We start from the raw sequence: 17779 nt of genomic DNA on the forward strand, positions 1-17779 counted from the left end.
ACCTGTGGACGGTGATGTTACCTTGACTTATTCTCAACGTGATCTTCAATATATGGTCCACAGGCAGGATTTTCTGCTAAAAGCATTTTCTCCGAACTGCTGAGAAGAAAGCTAACTCTAGTTTCCTGTGGGCCAAGTCCCCTGTGAATTCCAACAGGGAGAAAAAGGTTAATTGTTAACAGGTCTGTGCATGTGTCACTTACAACTTGCCACTGGATCCCTTCAGTCTCACACCCTTTCAGCAGTAGCGTTTAGCGCAATGAGACCAGACGGAGTTGTTCGTTTTATTTTTTTTTTTTTTTTTTTGCTCTCTTCAATAAGATACAGAATGAGTTTAAAGAAAGCTATCTTTAAGATTTATCTCTGTGTTCTGGCGTAAGAGTTCAATAATTCCTTTAATCCGTGTTGTCATCTCCCTTGGCCTTTTCCTTTACTTTAGTCTTTTAACATCTCACCTTATTTTAATAGCAATTATCAGAATCCATATACTAATTCAACCTAACAAGAACACTAGTAGTCTGAACCTAGTCTAAAAAAGGCACTGAACCTGGCATTCACATTCATGTTCATAATGATACTATATTTCACAGGCAAATGATCTGTTTTCAATAACTACAATTTAGCTGTAATTTATCTTTAAAAGATCTCTGACAATAAATCAAAAGAGTTAATTGGGTTAATTTTCCTTAAGAGAGAATGAGTCTTATAGCATCCCTTAACACTGGTTGAAGCATAGAAATAACCTTGCAAATATATCATAGATATTATTTTAATCTAGTGAACAGGATTAGTAGAAGTAAAAGCCAGGCTTTAAATGGAGTTCATGTATTCTAAATTTCTCCTAGAATCTTTGAAGCTATATGTCTATTTAGTCATCAGTCTGTCTCTTTATCTCTATATACCTGTGGATATATTTTTAAACACACTTAGTTCTTAGTGAGAATAGTCATTGATCTTCTGTTTCAAGAGGCACTAAAAACAGGCTGCATTTCCAGGATGTTTTAGGTTAGGGCAACAGCATAGCATTTCTTAAAATTTCACAAAATCTTCTCTTCTATATATTTCTAGAGAAACAGCATAAGAGATGTGAACATTTCAATACTTGAGTCTTCACCATCCTGGAAGTAAATCAACAGAATCGTTTGTCTTCATTTCACAGGCTCATCCAAAAACTAGGACCTCCATATATCACGTGGTTCATCCTATATTGGAAATCATAACCATTTTCAGAATCATATACTTAGTATAATTTTGCAACTTAAAGGCTTCTTTAGAAATCCGTTCATCCATTTTTTCAGAAAATTAGTCTTCCAAAAAATATTCACATACTTCAACATGTTAGTAAGTATTTGGGGAAGCAGTGTCTGGGTGGAAATAGTTGGAAATGTCTCCTCTGGAGGCTCACAATGGACGTTAGCATATTACAGGCTCAGCAGACCCATAGTAGAAAAAAAAAAAAAAAAAAAACAGAAAAAAGAAAAAAATTCTACTGATTGGGGAGGGTAGGAACTTTTATATTTTATTCTCTAAATATACTTTTTCTTATTTCATACAAAAACATATGATGTGCTGAGAAAGAAACGAAGAAATAGATCTCAGAGAAACTGGAGAAGAAGAGAGGTATAAAAAGATTTAATCAGTCCCAGTAAGGAATGGAACGTTAAGGATTAAGAGACATGCCTGAAAAGCATTTTTGTAAAGTTTTGTAATGGGAGGTAATGCATAGCTCTTCCTCAAGAATCACATTACTTGTCAGAGCAAGAGAAGGGAGAAAGGAAAGAGGGAAGGAGAAAAGGAAGAAGGGAGAGAAGGAAGGAGAGAGGGATGGAGAAAGCTTGTGCTTCCAAAACCTGTGTGTGCGCGTGCTAACTCACCTCAGTCATGCCCGACTCTTTGCAACCCTATAGACTGTAGCCTGCTAGGCTCCTCTGTCCGTGGGAGTCTCCAGGCAAGAATGCTAGAGTGGGTTGCCATGGCCTCCTCCAGGGGATCTTTCTGACCCAGGGATCAAACCCGTGTGTCTTATGTCTGCTGTATAGGCAGGCAGGAAGCTCTATTCAAAAAGCATCTAAGGGACTTTCCTGGCAGTCCAATGGTTAAGATTCAGCACTTCCACTACAAGGGGCATGGGTTCGATCCCTGGTTGGGGAAGTTCTGCATGTCGTGGGGTACAACCAAAAAAAAGAAAAAAGCATGGTAACTAGTAGAATGCTGGTGGATGTTTAACAACCAGCTCTTGGGAAAGGATGAGGCCCTTATTTGCAGCATTTACCAACTTTATGGTATAAATAGTCCCACCGTGACCAATGTCAAACACAAGGTGCATTGCCTCAAAAGCTTCTGACTCTAGCACACCCCTGCCTGTGAGCCTCAAGACAGTTTTGGAAACACTGAGCTGGCGTATCTTACCCTTCTTCCAATCTCTCTCCTGTACATAAGCATTTTCAAGATGAGCAAACCAGGCCTGGAGAGGTTATTTGATTGTCAAAATTATACAGCTACTCATCTTTAGTGGCAGAATTTGGGGGTTGGGGGCAGGAGGAGAAGGGGACAACAGAGGATGAGATGGCTGGATGGCATCACTGACTCGATGGACGTGAGTTTGAGTGAACTCTGGGAGTTGGTGATGGACAGGGACGCCTGCTGCTGCTGCTGCTGCTAAGTCACTTCAGTCGTGTCTGACTCTGTGCAACCCCAAGACAGCAGCCCACCAGGCTCCCCTGTCCTTGGGATTTTCCAGGTAAGAACACTGGAATGGGTTGCCATTTCCTTCTCCAATGCATGAAAGTGAAAAGTGAAAGTGAAGTTGCTCAGTTATGTCCAACTCTGTGCCACCCCAAGATAGCAGCCCACCAGGCTCCCCCGTCCATGGGATTTTCCAGGCAAGAGTACTGGAGTGGGGTGCCATTGCCTTCTCCAACAGGGAGGCCTGGCGTGCTGCAATTCATGGGGTCGCAAAGAGTCGGACATGACTGAGCGACTGAACTGAACTGAACTGAAACTCTAATTTCTAAATTCGATGATAATTTCACACTATCAAACATAGAAATCTGGGACTTCCCAGGTGGCCCAGAGGTGAAGAATCTGCCTGCCAATGCAGGAGATTCAAGAGACCCTGGTTTGATCCCTGTGTTGGGAAGATCCCCTGGAGTAGAAAATGTCGACCCATTACAGTACTGTTGCCTAGAGAATCCCACGGACAGAGGAGCCTGATGGGCTACACAGTCCATGGGGTCACAAAGAGTGGTCACAGTTGGATATGGCTGAGGGACTGAGCACAACACAACATAAAATCTAGCTATGTGAAAGGAAGTATAGTATTGTGGAGCCCAGTGATCCAGAAGATCCTTCCCTCAGAAATGTGGATAATATCTTTTATCTGCTCTAGCTCCTTGTGTGCACAAGGCATACTTTGGATTATATGTGTGTGTTACCAGTACCTTCTAAGAATAATAATAAATAGGGGTTTATTCATAAATATTTTTAAATCCTTAGTCAAAAGTGGCTGTGTGACAATTTAAAGTATTATTCTGAAGTCATTCAAGTCTCATTCATATTGTGAAATCTCTCACATCTATCTTGAACTGAGGTCAGAGGAAGGATCTTAGTTTAGAAAGAAAGGAAAGTTAACTGTAACTGATTTCAGTGTTTTTGTTGTTTAACTTTCCCTCTCAAGCCATAATTCACCTTATGTTTTTTCACTTGCCTCATACTTCCAAAAGACAAAGATTTGTTGAGATACATGCTTTTAAAACATAGAATTGTTTTGATACATATTTACATACATATATATAAACTTGATTTTGTCTGTGGAAGATGATGCTTTCTTGGGTTCAAAGATGAGAACATAAATTTGCTTGTACTGAAAGTCATTATCCTTTGTGGCAGAGATGTCCCTGTGAGCTCTTCTATAAAAGGATTTGTTCTATAAATCCGAGATTCTTCCCTGACTGGCTTCCACTGATCTTGGTCAAGTCCTTTAATCTCTTATAACTTTGATTTCCCTATTCATGAAAAGAATGTGATAATAGTAACCTATACTTTATGAGGTAGTTGGTCTCAACTGCACAGATTTTAAGAACTTGTCATTAAGTTCATGGACTTCACTCTAACTTTTGGCCATTTTACAATATTCTGACTCTTTTTGCCCAAAGCTAAGTGAGAAAAAAAAAAACTAGAGCTAAAATTTGTTTTATTTAAACTAGCTGCAGATTGAGATCAGCCTATGACTGAACCTCATTTAACATCTTAAGGAAAGGTATATTTAATATTTTTCTATGTTCCCTTCCCCATAATGATGCATTTCTGATTTTTCAGATTCTAATGAAATTTCAAAAACTTTCAAAGGTTTTTAACTTGAAATTTTCGTTTATCTCCAAGTTTCTCCATTTGCACAGTGACTGGTCCTTTGACCATGCATATGTGTCATCCAGGAAGATAATTTCCTGAGAGTTACTTAAGCTTTGCTGGAAAATTCTGAACAACATAGGTAACTGAAGGTACAATGAGCCCTCCTAGGATTAATATTCTGTGATCATAGTCATTACTCCATCTAAGTGTGCTCAACTAAGTTTATCAAGCAGCCTGTGAGTGCAGATATTTTAGAAAAGAGATTTTTGGTGAAAATATTGTAAATGATGTTACATTAGGAACAAGAAAAATTGTAATTAGTATTTAAATAGGACTTTACAGTTTACCCAGTATTTCCCTATATTGTCTCATTAAATCTTCACAACACCTTGATAAGTATATCATCCTGATTTTATGGATAAAAAAGTTGAGGTTTTAAGAAGTTGCCTTATTCAGATCAGTGGAAGCCTGTGAGGAAAGTTTGGGACTCAAATGCCATGAGGATTAAATGGGGTCAAATACAAAATACAGTTAATACATTGGAAGCACTCAATAAATTCTACCTTTAAAAAAACAGATTTATGCTGTTATATGATCCCTTTTGTTGACTAAAGAAACTAATCAGACTTAAAACACTGCTCATCCAGCACAAGTAACAAATTAAACATATATGAAAATTCCATAGTCACTGCCATTTCTGGCACCAAAAACATTATTATCAAACAGTTTTAGAGTATCAGAAAGGATAGAGATTCCATAGAATTAAAAATATGTATAAATATGTATAAAATTCATGATATTTGAATTTAAACATTTAATCCCTAAGACTCCAGTCCAAAAATTCTATGACTCTATGATAATTTTATATTAGATGTTTGGTATAATGAGTTTACCAAAGACTCAGTTATCTCAGTTTTTCTTCCTTTTAATCTCAACATAAACTTCAGTTCAGTTCAGTCGCTCAGTCGTGTCCGACTCTTTGCGACCCCATGAATCACAGCCCGCCAGGCCTCCCTGTCCATCACCAACTCCCAGAGTTCACTCAAACTCATGTCCCTCGAGTTAGTGATGCCATCCAGCCATCCCATCCTCTGTTGTCCCCTTCTCCTCCTGCCCCCAATCCCTCCCAGCACCAGAGTCTTTTCCAGTGAGTCAACTCTTCACATGAAGTGGCCAAAGTACTGGAGTTTCAGCTTCAGCATCAGTCCTTCCAATGAACACCCAGGACTGATCTCCTTTAGAATGGACTGGTTGGATCTCCTTGCAGTCCAAGGGACTCTCAAGAGTCTTCTCCAACACCACAGTTCAAAAGCATCAATTCTTCGCTGCTCAGCTTTCTTCACAGTCCAACTCTCACATCCATACATGACCACTGGAAAAACCATAGCCTTGACTAGATGGACCTTTGTTGGCAACGCAATGTCTCTGCTTTTGAATATGCGATCTAGGTTGGTCATAACTTTCCTTCCAAGGAGTAAGCGTCTTTTAATTTCATGGCTACAGTCACCATCTGCAGTGATTTTATAGGCCAAAAAAATAAAGTCTGACACTGTTTCCCCATCTATTTGCCGTGAAGTGATGGGACCAGATGCCATGATCTTAGTTTTCTGAATGTTGAGCTTTAAGCCAACTTTTTCACTCTCCTCTTTCACTTTCATCAAGAGGTTTTTTAGTTCCTCTTCACTTTCTGCCATAACGGTGGTGTCATCTGCATATCTGAGGTTATTGATATTTCTCCTGGCAATCTTGATTCCAGCTTGTGCTTCTTCCAGCCCAGCGTTTCTCATGATGTACTCTGCGTATAAGTTAAATAAGCAGGATGACGATATACAGCCTTGACGTACTCCTTTTCCTATTTGGAACCAGTCTGTTGTTCCATGTCCAGTTCTAACTGTTGCTTCCTGACCTGCATACAAATTTCCCAAGAGGCAGATCAGGTGGTCTGGTATTCCCATCTCTTTCAGAGTTTTCCACAGTTTATTGTGATCCACACAGTCAAAGGCCTTGGCATAGTCAATAAAGCAGAAATAGATGTTTTTCTGGAACTCTCTTGCTTTTTCAATGATCCAGCAGATGTTGGCAATTTGATCTCTGGTTCCTCTGCCTTTTCTAAAACCAGCTTGAACATCTGGAAGTTCACAGTTCACATACTGTTGAAGCCTGGCTTGGAGAATTTTGAGCATTACTTTACTAGCATGTGAGATGAGTGCAATTGCACAGTAGTTTGAGCATTCTTTGGCATTGCCTTTCTTTGGGATTGAAGTGAAAACTGACCTTTTCCAGTCCTGTGGCCACTGCTGAGTTTTCCAAACTTGCTGGCATATTGAGTGCAGCACTTTCACAGCATCATCTTTCAGGATTTGGAATAGCTCAAATGGAATTCCATCACCTCCACTAGCTTTGTTCGTAGTGATGCTTTCTAAGGCCCACTTGACTTCACATTCCAGGATGTCTGGCTCTAGGTGAGTGATCACACCATTGTGATTATCTGGGTCGTGAAGCTCTTTTTTGTACAGTTCTTCTGTGTATTCTTGCCACCTCTTCTTAATATCTTCTGCTTCTGTTAGGTCCATACCATTTCTGTCCTTTATTGAGCCGATCTTTGCATGAAATGTTCCCTTCATATCTCTAATTTTCTTGAAGAGATCTCTAGTCTTTCCCATTCTATTGTTTTCCTCTATTTCTTTGCATTGATCGCTGAGGAAGGCTTTCTTATGTTTCCTTGCTATTCTTTGGAACTCTGCATTCAGATGCTTATATCTTTCCTTTTCTCCTTTGCTTTTCACTTCTCTTCTTTCACAGCTATTTGTAAGGCCTCCCCAGACAGCCATTTTGCTTGGGGTGGAAGGACAGGGAAGCCTGGTGTGCTGCTGTCCATGGAGTTGCAAAGAGTTGGACACACAACTGAATGACATGGCCGAGAGGAGCTACCCCTCGCCCAAGGTCAAGGGCAGTGACCAAAAGTGCCAGGCTGCGATGGCACAGGAGCAGCATAGAGGAGCTACTGCACGCCCAAGGTCAGGGGAGGCAGCCAAGAGGAGCAAACCCACATCCAAGGAGGGGTGGCTGCATGGGTGCACGAGGGCCAAGAGGATCTACTCCACATTCAAGGTCAGGAGGGGAGGCTGTGACGAGATACCCTTCATCCAAGGTAAGGAGCAGCAGCGGCTGCACTTTGCTAGAGCAGCCGTGAAGAGATACCCCACGTCCAAGGTAAGAGAAACCCAAGTAAGACGGTAGGTGTTGCAAGAGGGCATCAGAGGGCAGACACACTGAAACCATAATCACAGAAAACTGGACGATGTAATCACATGGACCACAGCCTTGTCTAACTCAGTGAAACTAAGCCGTGCCATGTGGGGCCACCCAGGACGGGCGGGTCATGGTGGAGAGATCTGATGGAATGTGGTCCACTGGAGAAGGGAATGGCAAACCACTTCAGTATTCTTGCCTTTAGAACCCCATGAACAGTATGAAAAGGCAAAATGATAGGATACTGAAAGAGGAACTCCCCGGGTCGGTAGGTGCCCTACTGGAGATCAATGGAGAAATAACTCCAGAAAGAATGAAGGGATGGAGCCAAAGCAAAAACAATACACAGTTGTGGATGTGACTGGTGATAAAAGCAAGGTCCAATGCTGTAAAGAGCAATATTGCATAGGAACCTGGAATGTCAGGTCCATGAATCAAGGCAAATTGGAAGTGGTCAAACAGGAGATGGCAAGAGTGAATGTCCACATTCTAGGAATCAGTGAACTAAAATGGACTGGAATGGATGAATTTAACTCAGATGGCCATTATATCTACTACTGTGGGCAGGAATCCCTTAGAAGAAATGGAGTAGCCATCATGGTCAACAAAAGAGTCCAAAATGCAGTACTTGGATGCAATCTCAAAAACAACAGAATGATCTCTGTTCGTTTCCAAGGCAAACCATTCAATATCACAGTAATCCAAGTCTATGCCCCAACCAGTAACACTGAAGAAGCTGAAGTTGAATGGTTCTATGAAGACCTACAAGAACTAACTAAGTTAGAACTAACTAACTAACTAAGACCTTTTAGAACTAATACCCAAAAAAGATACCCTTTTCATTATAGGGGACTGGAATGCAAAAGTAGGAAGTCAAGAAACACCTGTAATAACACCTCCAAGGCAATTTAGCCTTGGAGTACGGAATGAAGCAGGGCAAAGTCTAATAGAGTTTTCCCAAGAGAATGCACTGGTCATAGCAAACACCCTCTTCCAACAACACAAGAGAAGACTCTATACATGAACATCACCAGATGGTCAACACCGAAATTAGATTGATTATATTCTTTGCAGCCAAAGATGGAGAAGCTCTATACAGTCAGCAAAAACAAGACCAGGAGCTGACTGTGGCTCAGATCATGAACTCCTTATTGCCAAATTCAGACTAAAATTGAAGAAAGTAGGGAAAACCACTAGACCATTCAGGTATGACCTAAATCAAATCCTTATGAGTATACAGTGGAAGTGAGAAATAGATTTAAGGGACTAGATCTGATAGACAGAGTGCCTGATGAACATAAACTTAGTCTAAAATTAAAATTTCTACATGCAACTCAAGGCGCAAACACAATGTCCACATTAAGGCCCATTGCTTGGGGCTTAACCATTCACTCCTGTCTGCAGAAATCTAAAGGCCACCCCGGGCCACCACCTTAATTATAACCAGGATGTGCTCCAGAGGTGAAAAGCCTCCTAGAACATTTTTCAATCATCATCTCTTCAACTGAGCTGGACCAGTGACACTAACACCAGCAATTAAAAGCCTCAAGTTTAGAAATACATTCAGCTTCCCAAGTCCCCACATGGCAAAGGTTAAGTGAATTATGTGGAGATAATTCGCCAAAGTCCCAAGGGAGGATCCTGTTGACTTCAGATTTGCTGGCTGTTTCAGTATCATTTTTTCCTTCCCAACTGATGTGCTTCTTGCAGTGGTGCTGCCAATGTAAGAGCAGAAAAATAAGAAAAGTCACAGATGGAGAAAAATAAAGCCCTACAATGTTTTCTAGGGAGAAGCCATGTGATTAGCACATTGTGTTTCTGTTAACAATGAAGGCTTTTTCCTCTAGCTATTTTCAAGAATAATCGTGAGTAAATTTACACTCACCTCTATTAAAAATATTTAAGATCTTTACGGTGTTGCTTTGCTACTTAAATTGGAGCAGGTCGCCGGGCATCTTACTGTGTGAGACCGTAATGGGACCTGCAACTCTCCTTCAGGCTGAATTAGAACCACCCATTACACCTCGAGTTGTGTGGTAACACCTCCACGGTGTTTCCAATTAACTTTGTAAGTTTTTAATCAGTGACAAATGCATCTTTGTAAATTCAATTTACCTTTTATTGCAGCACTATAAACCGTCTTGCAGCATTCCGGTACTTTGTGAACATTTTACTTGCTACTGACATAAGACAGCTGTTGGACCTACAACAAAGGCTAAGCTTTATGAGTTACCTGAATTAGGATGTAGGTGAAGTAATTAAACCCCAAAGAGAAAGAAGGAGGAAACAGATAGCCCTCCATGATCCGCACACACCAATATGCAGGCAGGAACTCCTAAAGCAACTCTGAAGCTGAAACATTCAACAGTAAAATACCAGAAATTCCCTTCTTTGATTGTGAGCTGAAACTCACAATATGTTAAAAGAGGTAGATAAGTGAAAAGGTCAGGCACATTTTATTAATAAATCCATACTGATATTTGTTTTCCTTTTTAATCGAATTCAAATGTATCCTGTTAAAGGGCCACGAGTGATTAGGTCATAAATCTGAACGACCTTGAAGATGATGAAGGAAATGCTTCTCTGTAAAGCGATCATCATGCTGCCAGTTTCATCATTTACACATTTTTACAGGTGCAAGGAAAATGTTTAATTTCAAATTGCTTGCAAAACTCAGAATAAAATATTACTTTATAGAATCTTCAAATAATAAAATAAATGAGTTAATCACACACCCAAAAATTCAGTGTTGTTTCTGTCTCTGCTCCTAAAATAATAAAATGGAAAAAAAATAGGTGAAAGATTAGTGTAAGTATTTAACCTCAACTATACTTACTCCTAAGGATTCTAGCTTAGGTTTTGTTTGAATATTACTAATGACACATTCACTTACTGCCCCTTGATGAAATTATTATGTCATTGTAAGTAATATGGTCATGAGAAGTATCTTTCATTACATATTTAATCAAAAGTCTGCATTTTTATAAAGGCAGGAAATTTATGGATGACATTTACCATTTTTTTCCTTAAACACTAAAGAATTCTTTTGTCTTATTTTTAGATTTATCATTCAACCATGAGACATTTGACATTCAAGACGTACATCTTTGCCTCACTATTACCCCATTGAAAATATTGTAAATGGTGTAATTTGTCAAGGGCTTTTGGACCCTGGCATTATTCTAATTTATTCATTCATTCATTCATTCATCAATTCACTTATTCATCAAGTGCCTAATCTCTACTTAGGATAAACAGTGACTAAAGATATGGTGCCACTTCTGAAGATCAAGTATTATAAATGAAAGAAAAATTTCAGACCTATATATGTTTATGTGCTGTTTATTTCAGACATTGATTTAGATTTTCTGTGTTTTTTATGTTGTTCAAATGTTTTAAAAAATCAGTCCTGACCTAAAGCTTTTCACTGAGTCCACACATTACCATTTCTAAACTGTAGGCTTGGCTTTCTTTGACCTTTTCTGAAGGGCATACTCTTTGAATACCGTGTTGATTCTTCTGTATGTATCATAGACAGTTTTGATAGCATATGGATTCTTTCTAATACATACACAAACTAGGCAGAACACAGTTTTGATTTCATATTCTATTTTTCCCCAGTTTTTATTCATTTTCATTTTGTTGTTGTACCAACCACAGGTATTAAAGAAAGAATTCCAGGTATTAAAGAAAGAAGAAAATAATTGACAGGTTACTATATAACTATTTTAGAATATAGGAATTTGACATGAAAAGCACCCTTTTAAATTGCTATCAACTGATCATTAGTTTCTCATCATTTCTTCTGGGTACTCAGAAAAATATGGCCAGATGTAGGAGAGGAATTTTAGCACACAGTATCGAGTTTATGTTCTTTATTCTACAATATGATTTTCACCCAGTCACAGGAACACTCCAATGAAGTCCTGTGACTTGAAGAACAAAGGACTCATGCCCTAGCACAGCACAATCCTTAAATAGGGGACTCCCAGAGGTGTTATTAAGCCTGGTTCCCCACCCTCATTTCTCTGCCCAACCCTAACAAAACCAACCCAATTATGTTCCCAGAAAGGTGGAGAGAGAAGCGACCTTCCAGAACTGAGGCTTTCATGGTCATCTCCCAAGGTGTTATCTGAGACCCCAATGAAACACCAGAACATGCCTCAAAGTTGGGGCAAATCAAAGATGAGGATCAAAAGCTTTGGAGAAATTCCCTGGCGTAGTGAACAAACCATGAAAAGCTGCCACTTACTGAGAGCTTGAAATACACAGACAGGCATGGCAGTTGTCACAACAAGCCCACATGGTAGATAAGGAAGCAAAGATATAGGTATTTACCTGGAGCTAACAAGTTTCTGGAGCTAGAATTCATACCTGTGTCAGCTGAATTCCAGTTTTGGACAGTGTTGCAGAGAGCCCATGCTTTTAACCACTATTAATATAGCACCTTGCCCAGCAGATGCCAAAATGTCACACTATCTCTGAAACCTAAATTATGATTCTATAAAATAAAAATTTTAATCTATAATAACTCTTGAGTAACAAAGTTTACACGCTAGGAACTCATTCTTATGTGAAAACTAAATAATTTTATTATATTTCAGTGCCATTTTTTTTTTTACTTTATGCTGCCAAGCTATGTTTGATAGACACTATTATCACTGTTGTAAGTATATACCGGAATTAAAGATGCTGTCTAAAATAGCGACAACTGCTCTGTTTTATTGCAAAACATGCCTCTATTTTAAGAAAAGTAGATTAATTTTCCCTCCACTGGCTTGTTTCCATTTAAAACATCTTACAACCAAAGCCACTTTACCATAGTTTATGTTTAGCTTTTTTAATAAAAGACTGCTAATAATGTCTCTTGCATAAGATGGACTTTATAGTATTGTATGTGACATGCCAAATTGTTTCCATCAAAACAAATCTAAAAGCAGGTTTGTACATATTCTGTATTATTTAGTGATGTAAAACTCTAGCTCTTGAAGTAATTAATTAGGGATCATTGGGAATTACCATTTTGGATCATGATCAGAGAACATTTTAAAAATCAATGTACATTGGGGGCTTCACTCTTCCCATACCCAAAAGAAAGAAAAATGATTAAGAACAAACTCCTTGGGTATTGTCAGGCATTCTCGGCGCATTCACATCTGGTATCTTCCTCAGCAGCTCAATCAATAGGGAAGAGTAATGTAATAATTGCTGCAACATTTTCTGTAATTCCTCACTGTGATAGCAATAGCATTTCAATAATATTCAGAGAGACTATTTATGGTGCTTAAGGTAAAAGGTTTCTGCCATGTGCAGAATAACAAAATTCAGAGCTGTTGTTTAACCCTTAATGTGGAAAAACTCTTACTGAAATTAAAGAAGCAGTTAAGCACTTACATAAGTTTATCAAATACTCTCTGTGCCAGACAATAGTCACAGGAGATTTAACCTCAGGGCATTTGAACAGGCAGAATAGTATTTGATGACCATTAATTAATAGAGGAACAGTTGAATTAAATTTAGCATATCCACACAATAGAGGATTATGCAGCTGTTAAATTTTTGGAATAAAAGATGAGGAAGCTTGCTGTGTATTGATAGGAAAAGTTCTCTAAGACATTTTATTAAGTGGACAAAGCAAAATACAGGGTATTTTGTATATAGTAGTCTGCGTACGTGTGTGCTAAGTTGCTTCCATCGTGTCCAACTCTTTGCAACCCTATGGACGGTAGCCTGCCAGGCTCCTCTGTCCATGGGATTCTCCAGGCAAAAATACTGCAGTGGATTGTTCTCCTCCTGGGGATCTCCCTGACCCAGGGATCAAACCCTTGTCTCTTTTATCTCCTGCATTTGCAGGTGTGTTCTTTACCACTAGAGCCACCTGGAAAGCCCATTTGGTAGTCTACTTTTTATTAATGCATATAATAGGAAGAAAATTAAGAACATACCTTTGTATTCTATATGTATAAGGAAACTCTGAAAGCTATGTCTAAAACTAATATCATTTTTATCTCGGTGTATGTCTGGTAGGGTAGGGATACTGAAGTGGATGGAAGACATTAATGAGTGCAAGATATTTATGTAAATATCTTTATATAAATACCATTGTATATTTTATATATATAAATTCTTTATATACATATATGAACATGTGACTGTATTACTTATTCAATAAATTAAATTAAAAGTTGCTTAAGTGATGTATGTATCATCAACTAGGAAACTAGTTAAGTAAATATGGCAGATTCATAGAGTAGAAAATTATGTGGCCATAAAACAGAATAAGGAACGTCTTTATGTACTGATACAGAAAGATCTCTCAGATGTGTTACTATGTTTAAAAGAATATTCACATGCAGAATAATGCTGTTCATGTGCTACCATTTTTTGTGGAAGGAGGAGGAATATAAATTTGTATTTGCTTGAGAATGATTAATTAGCTCTGAAAGGACATACAGGGAATGAACCTGAGTCTGGTTATGCTGAAGGAAACAATTGTGTGGTGTGGCCTGAGGGTAGAAGGGAGGTTTTTCATTGAATAGCCTTTTATGCTTTTTTTTAAACCATTGAATGTATCATCGTTTTATTAAAATTCCAACACTTAATTTTTAAAAACAATAATTATAATTACTGCTTTTTCCTAAAGAAAAGAATGGATCAATAAATTGATTTCAAAAAGAGAAAGAACATCAAGCTCTAATTCATCCAACTAATTTATCAAATTACTGATTCAACTATTATCAAATGAATAACATTTCTCCTAACTTTTTTCTATACTAGTTTGACTGTAGTGTATTACCTTTGATTCGAACTTAGCTTAATAAACCTAATTGGATTCATATTTTCCAGACATGTAAATATATGTCATACTTGTCTCTCATCCACCCAATCTCCCACTCCAGAAAGGGAAGACTAAAAGGACTGAGACTGCATAAGTTAAATTTTACCTGATTCATTATCACTTTAAAATAATTTATGCATTTTAAGCAGCTGCTTTTCTTCTCCTATGAGTCAGTCATGTAAATTAGCAAGACCTCAAAGAAGCTGCTGCTGCTGCCCATAATAAATCAATTATTAAACTGAAGTCTTTCCTAGGGTTATCTTTCCCTGTGCAGACGTTAACAGATGTAAAGCACCCACACTTCCCCTTTGGAAAGTAGTGGAAAGATCATGAGTTTATAATTAAACACATCTAGAGTTTAATTTTGCTCTGCCATTTTTAAGCTGTGTGTTCTTGAACAAATCATTTAATGCCCTTAAGCCTCAGTTTCCATAGGAATGAGAATACCTTTCATTGGGCTGTCATTTAAATTAGGTAGTAGATTAAGGCAGAGAAGACAATGGCACCCCACTCCAGTACTCTTGCCTGGAAAATCCCATGGGCGGAGGAGCCTGGTAGGCTGCAGTCCATGGGGCCGGGAAGAGTCGGATACGACTGAGCGACTTCACTTTCACTTTTCACTTTCATGCATTGGAGAAGGAAATGGCAACCCACTCCAGGGTTCTTGCCTGGAGAATCCCAGGGACAGGGGAGCCAGGTGGGCTGCCGTCTATGGGGTCACACAGAGTCGGACACGACTGAAGTGACTTAGCAGCAGTATGTATGTATATGGCTTCCCTGGTTACTCAAAAGATAAAGAATCTGCCCTCAATGTGGGAGACCCGGGTTCAATCCTTGGGTCGGGAAGATCCCCTGGAGTAGGAAATGGCGACCCACTCCAGTATTCTTGCCTGGAGAATTCCATGGGCAGAGGAACCTGGTGAGCCACAATCCATGGAGTCACACAGTCAGACATGACTGAGCGACTAACACTTTCACTTTCTTTCTATATATGTATATATGTGTGTGTAAGTGTGTATGTCACACTGTTCTAAGCATTTTGTATCTGTTAAATGTGCATGTTGTTAAAGGTGCATTTAATGTTTACAACAATCCTTTAAGGACAGTACTATTACCCTCATTTTGCAGATGAAGCCACTAAGGTAAGTAAGCCACTAAGAGATGTTGAAAAATTTGCCCGTAGTCACCCGAAGAAGAGGTGATCAAGCTGGGATTCAAAAACAGCAGCCTGGTTCTGGAGCATCATGCTCTATTTATTGTGCCTCTAGAGGACCCTCTTAATAGCAAGAACTTCATTGTTCATTTTTGTAGCAAATACTATAAATAGAAATTCAATGGAGAACGTTGAGGTAGGGACTCCACAAGGAATTCTCAGTTGAGCAGGAGAGAGATGCAACTGCCACCTCTGAGAACCTTAGGGAACTGAAGAAGGAGGTAGAGCAGCCTCAGATACTCACCACAGAAGCCTGCCTGTGCTTCTGAGTGTTGAAGGGTGACAAGGGGAACTTAGACTCCTAGTTATTCCCTTTCCCCTGGCTTCCCTCAATGTCTAGGAGACCTTGGGGGCAAGCTGAAGCAGTTCACAGAAAAATCCACCCAAGTCTTTGACTCCAGCAACACTATGAAGATTAAAGGGAGACATGTATCCACTACAAAATGAAGACCCTCTTCCAGAAAACCTACTTCTTTGTTACCTCCTGCCACTAAGTCTGGACTCTGCTGAATCTCCTGTCCTGGGTGTAGAATGGACTGGGAAGAGCACTGGCCTGGAGGGATTCTTAAACAAGTTATCCACAAGCACCACCTCTTAGTCATTCTATGCCTGTTTCCTTGTCTATAAAATGAGTCTTATAATACTTTTCCTGCCTACATCATTGACATTGTTGTGAGGATCATGAAGTCTTGGTATGTATGGACAAATATTTATGGAATGCCTAATACGTACAGGTTATAAATGAGAGAAAACAACACAAAGAAAGCCCTAGATGGTTAGGGAAAGGTGAATTGTGATTTGACTGGGGAGCCAGATGGCCTGCATTTTAGTTTTGGTTCTGCTGAAGACCAGTTATGTGTCTGACCTCAAGGCCATTGGGCGTTGAGTTCATTATCTATAAGTGAGAAATTCAGATCAGCTCTTTCTATTCCGTTTTAGGGATAGTCAGAAATCCCCAACTGATATGGAAAGTCTTTGTACACCACTCGAAGGAGATGAGAAAGCTCAGCACCCCTTGTCTTATCAGCCTTTCCAAAGCCATGAGCATGCATTGAGCACCATCTACTGTGTGGAAAACTTTCTGCTTGGAAGGAACAAGGTGAGTCAGACCCAGCCCATGGTCTCCACCCACATAGGACCAAATGAGAATTATATACGGGGTCGCACAGAGTCAGACACGACTGAAGTGACTTAGCAGTAGCAGCAGCAGCAAGAATCTAAGAAATCTCTGGCAAGAAGTGGGTTACCAGCTGGGGCTGAAGGTTGGGTAAAATGTGAATGAGGGGGAGATGACAGAGGCAGCAGCCTGAATGGATAGAGAGCACTAGTTATCTAGAATCCAACTGCAGACTGCAAAGAAAGGTCACAGGGCTTGGTGAGAGCAGATAATAAATACTACAGAGCTCTTTTACTAGGGTCACGCAATACCACCCAGACTGCTGAGTGGGGAAGAAAATGGAGGTCATGGATGACGAGGGAGAGGAGAGAGATGAGAACCTGAAGTGGAAGCTGAGTGGCAAGGCCCAGGAAAGTCTTCTTGAGAAAAGGCAGTGCGGGGGAATGAACAAGTTTGTGAATAAAGGACAAATCAGCAGCTGAAAGAGCCATATACAAAGGTTCACTTTGTAAAGGGGCAAGGAATTTTTTCTTTCCAGACTTTAGCTACAGGAAGAAAGGAGAACTTTGAGAAGATGAAAATAGTTGAAGGGTGGTAGAATTAGAGGAAAGTGGCCAAAAGTTACTAAATTCCAGTTATAAGATAAGTAAGTGCTAGGGATATAGTGTACAATATACAACATATACAATATAATAAATACAGTTAACATTGCTGTATGGTATATAGGAAAGTTGTTAAGAGAAGATCCTAACAGTTCTCATCACAAGGGAAAAAAACCTTTCTTTTTTTTAAATTTGTATGAGACCATGGACTAAACTTATTGTATTATAATAATTATTTCATAATACATATGTCAAATCATTAGGCTATACACCTTAACCTTATACAGTGCTGTATACAATTACATCTCAATAAAACTAAAAAATAAATATATATAATTATAATACAACCAAAAAAAAGAAAATAATGGTATTTGGGTTATACAGTCTCAATCAACAGAGTAAAACAT

At 39.1% G+C, this 17779-nt stretch overlaps 1 long non-coding RNA gene across 1 annotated transcript in view; it reads left to right on the top strand.

Moving 5' to 3' along the window:
• LOC139187140 (uncharacterized) overlaps positions 1-17370 on the top strand; it is a 388840-nt gene extending 371470 nt beyond the window's left edge. The window contains exon 3 of the long non-coding RNA XR_011570779.1: positions 16593-17370. This is a non-coding gene — a long non-coding RNA (uncharacterized lncRNA). The remainder of the gene's footprint in view (positions 1-16592) is intronic.
• The last annotated feature ends 409 nt before the right edge of the window (positions 17371-17779 follow it).

The sequence above is a fragment of the Bos indicus genome, chromosome 2 (genome assembly GCF_029378745.1).
Source record: "Bos indicus isolate NIAB-ARS_2022 breed Sahiwal x Tharparkar chromosome 2, NIAB-ARS_B.indTharparkar_mat_pri_1.0, whole genome shotgun sequence".
NCBI classification, from domain to species: Eukaryota; Metazoa; Chordata; class Mammalia; order Artiodactyla; family Bovidae; genus Bos; species Bos indicus.